The following is a 4412-nucleotide window of genomic DNA, read 5'->3' as shown; positions in this document are numbered from 1 at the left end:
CCTCTGCAGGTAACCGTGCCCCCCCACCCTCTGCAGCTAACCCTGCCCCCAACCTCTCAGCTAACCCCAACCCCCCACCCTCTCCATCTAACCCCGCCCCCCCTCTGCAGCAAACCTTGCCCCCCATCCTCTGCAGCTAACCCCACTTACCCACCCTCTGCAGGTTACCCTGCCCCCACCCCCTGCAGTTAGCCCCACCCTCAACCTCGGCAGCTAAACCCACCCCCACCCCTTGCAGCTAAACCCACCCCCACCCTCTGCAGGTAACCCCACCCCCACCCTCTGCAGGTAACCCCGCCCCCTGCTGTTAGCCCCACCCCCAACCTCGGCAGCTAAACCCACCCCCACCCTTTGCAGGTAACCCCGCCCCCACCCTCTGCAGTGAGCCCCGCCCCCAACCTCGGCAGCTATTTTTAAACTTTATCCGCAGTTTGAAAAATCACAAGACGTTTTATCCAACTTTTTCATTGAACATTTGTAGAGAAAAGTAGCAATGTCGCCAGAAGCGTATTTCCCAATATTTAGCATCTGTACTAATTGGTGTAAATGATACTTCATATAAAGCAGGTTATGGGGCACAGTATTAAATGACCATAATATCTCTTATCACATCCCAGTATATGGATCTCCCATTATCACAACCTGGAAACCTCTGACAGCTCAGGGGCTGAGCTCAGAATGTGACACATTCGCATTCTACTGCCATTTTCAAAAAATACATGTTTACCTGCGACCTGACTTCCATGGTTACAGCCACATCGCTCTGTACCAGAGTTCTGTGCCACCACTTGCTGCCATATCCAGTGTGGATCTGACAGGTAAGTTTCTTCTGAGACGCAGCAGAGATTTCAGACATTTCACCGCTCATTTAGATCATATTTATAACAAGGGGGTTTATTTTTCATCTTCAGGACACATCCACAACTTTTTGTCCAAGTATTTGAGTCTCAGATTGCGAGGATCATCCTACTGTATTTTTAAAGCAGCGAACATTTCCCGAGATGGAGAGACGCCGGGTAAGATCTGATAAAAGGACAACCTTAGAATGCATCAAAACAAAGTCTGATGTGGCATGTAACAGAATTAAATAGGGGTGAGATCTGACTACCTGGGGTCCCCGTGTGTTTAGAGGCTCCCATAGAGAGCCAAAGCGTTGATCAGTTCTATTCAATAGTATTGTATATATTTATTTTTTGCAAAGCCCTGGTGTGCCTGCTTTTTCTTTTTATATCTATACAGTATATACATAAACACACGTGTGTATGTGTACAGTATGTGTGTGTGTGTGTATATATATATTTATATTATCGGCGCAATGTTTTGGTTATATATATATATATATATATATATATATATATATATATACACATGCACACACACACACGCGCAGATTCCTGCTCCTAAAAAAGTAAGCACAATCAGTAATATTCTCGCACTCACACTAAAATGCGCACTAACAGATTGATACACTTGTAGAAACACAGCCACAATACGGCAGCTTAGCATAGACCCACACTATGTGATATAACACAAATTCACACTTCTCATTATGCTTTACAAACACACATACACACAGTAACTATCAGACAGTAACACACACACTAATGGTTACAAACACACAAAGTAACTATCAGACAATACCACACACTCACAATAATGGTTATAACACACGCACACACAGTAACTATCAGACAGTAACACACACACTAATGGTTACATACACACACACACAGTAACTATCAGACAGTAACACACACACTTTCCGACACACACACACACACACACACTAATGGTTACATACACACTCACACACAGTAACAATCAGACAGTAACACACACACACTTTCCGACACACACACTAACGGTTATATACACGTGCGCCCTTTCATTCTCACTACACACGCACCCTCTCTGTATACACTTGTAGCACATGTACAGTAACACTACAGTTTGTAGTGAGAATATTCCCATTAGAACGGTTTATCTGTGTAGCCCCACGGATTTTGGGTTCAACACCCTCAAACCTCCCATACAGCAGCAAGAAATGCGTATGAGTGAGGAATACATCTCATTATATCCTCTGTATCACAGGCATGGAAAGCTGAAGAGCAAGAGGAGGAAGTAGTCCCCCAGCTTCCTCCCGCCGGCGATGTTCAGGTAAATGGGACTGGCAGAGCTGTGAATCAGCTGCACATACGATACTATTAGCTGCTGTACAGGACACTGATAGTAGGATAGTCTGCAACACTTTACAGTATAATTATACAGAACCTGCTGGCGATCTCTTCCTGCAGGTTAGCTGGGTCACTTTTCCACAGGTCTCATGGGATGGGAGAGACCCCCCCCCCTTCCCCAGCCGCCCCCTCCCCGAACAGAGTTCCCCAGCTCCCCCCCACCCCCGCGCAGCCCGCCCCTTCCCAAGGCTCCCCCTGAAGTGCCCCCCCCCCCTTTCCAGGCCCTCCCCTTCCCCTGATCACACCTGCAGGGCTCTCCCGTTTCGCATGTCCTGGGGAGTATGAGGGGATACTGAGTCTGGGGAGGAGGCATTAGGGGGTACTGGGCCTGGGGGGGGGGGGGGAAAGGGGGTACTGGGCATGCAGGGGGTAGTGGGTCTGGGAATGTAGGGGATCCTGGGGAGGGGAGTATAAGGGGGTATTGGGCCTGGGAAGGGGAATGTAGGGGGTACTTGGACTGGGGAGGGGGGTAGTAGGAAGTACTGGACCTGGGGATATTTGGGTATCCTGGGCCTGGGGAGGAGGATATTAGGGGGTATTGGGCCTAGGAGTATTATGGGGTATTAGGCCTGGGAGTATTAGAGGGTATTGGGTCTGGGAGTATTAGGGGGTTCCGAGCCTGGGAATGGGAGTATTAGGGGGTACTGAGCCTGGGGAGGGGGGTATTTGGGAGTACTGGGCCTGGGGAGGAGGGTATTAGGGGGTATTGGGTCTGGGAGTATTAGGGGGTACAAGCCAGGGTGTATTAGGGGGTACTGGGGGTGGGAGTATTAGGGGGTATTGAGCCGGGTGATGGGAGTATTAGGGGGTACTGGGCCTGGGAATGGGAGTATTAGGGGGTTCCGAGCCTGGGAATGGGAGTATTAGGGGGTTCCGAGCCTGGGGAGGGGGGTATTAGGGGGTATTGGGCCTGGGAGTATTAGGGGGTAAAAGCCAGGGAGTATTAGGGGGTACTGGGCCTGGGGGTGGGAGTATTAGGGGGTATTGAGCCGGGTGATGGGAGTATTCGGGGTACTGGGCCGGGGGGTGGGAGTATTAGGGAGTATTGAGCCGGATGATGGGAGTATTAGGGGGTACTGGGCCTGGGGGTGGGAGTATTAGGGGGTATTGAGCCGGGTGATGGGAGTATTAGGGGGTACTGAGCCTGGGGTGGGGGGTATTGGGCCTGAGAGTATTAGGGGGTACAAGCCAGGGAGTATTAGGGGGTATTGAGCTGGGTGATGGGAGTATTCGGGGTACTGGGCCTGGGTGATGGGAGTATTAGGGGGTATTGAGCCGGGTGATGGGAGTATTCGGGGTACTGGGCCTGGGTGATGGGAGTATTAGGGGGTATTGAGCCGGGTGATGGGAGTATTAGGGGGTACTGGGCCTGGGAGTATTAGGGGTACTCGGGATAGGGGTATAGTGGGAGACGGTCCTCAGAGGAGAGAAGATGAGGACTCTCAGGCTGTAGATGTAAAGGAGACAGAGGAAGAGGTGCAGAGCTTTCTCATCTTATAGCCGAGTGTAACTGTGTGACCGGGAGAGGGGATTCCCATAGAGACACATCAGCTAATGTCCATCTGCAGCATCATGTAACAAAATCTTCAGCGGGAACAGGACAGGAAAACGAGGGATCCGCTAATAACAGACAAAACAATGATGTACAATGCACACGGGTTATCAATTATTTTTCAAATGGTATAAATGGTTCTGTGATTTAACCCCTTCAGTGCCAGAGAGGCAAGCAAAGGCTTTGCTGTGCTTGTTATTTTGCTCGGCGATGCGTTTCCTGCCCCATGTGGCACAGGAGCTCTTGCGATACAGAGTATCACTGCCCCTGGTTACAAACACTTTGTATCTCCTGCAGGTGGTGGAGTACACGGCGGTGGAGCCGTTCGTTCTCTCACCGTCTGGATCGCCCGGCAGCAGCCCAGGAGCCAGCATATCTACGCAGGAGGAGGAGTGGGTGTGGGAGGAGGAGGTGGTGGAGGAGGTGGTGGAGTACACAGTGGTGGAGGAGGTGGTGGAGTACACGGTGGTGGAGCCGTTCGTACTTTCACCGTCCGGATCGCCCGGCAGCAGCCCAGGAGCCAGCATATCTACGCAGGAGGAGGAGTGGGTGTATGAGGAGGGGGAGGTGTGTGAGTGGGATGATGATGATTGGGATACGGTGTGGGAGGAGGAAGAGGAGGCGAG

General features: G+C 51.0%; 1 long non-coding RNA gene across 1 annotated transcript; it reads left to right on the top strand.

Annotated features, from left to right (window-relative positions):
• The first annotated feature begins 417 nt into the window (after nucleotides 1–417).
• On the top strand, nucleotides 418–4176 carry LOC142494566 (uncharacterized). Its single transcript, XR_012801535.1, has 4 exons — nucleotides 418–818; nucleotides 912–1016; nucleotides 2092–2157; nucleotides 4084–4176. It is a non-coding gene; the product is annotated as an uncharacterized LOC142494566 (long non-coding RNA).
• The last annotated feature ends 236 nt before the right edge of the window (nucleotides 4177–4412 follow it).

The sequence above is a fragment of the Ascaphus truei genome, chromosome 5 (genome assembly GCF_040206685.1).
Source record: "Ascaphus truei isolate aAscTru1 chromosome 5, aAscTru1.hap1, whole genome shotgun sequence".
Taxonomy (NCBI): domain Eukaryota; kingdom Metazoa; phylum Chordata; class Amphibia; order Anura; family Ascaphidae; genus Ascaphus; species Ascaphus truei.
This window is presented reverse-complemented; position numbering and strand designations above follow the sequence as displayed.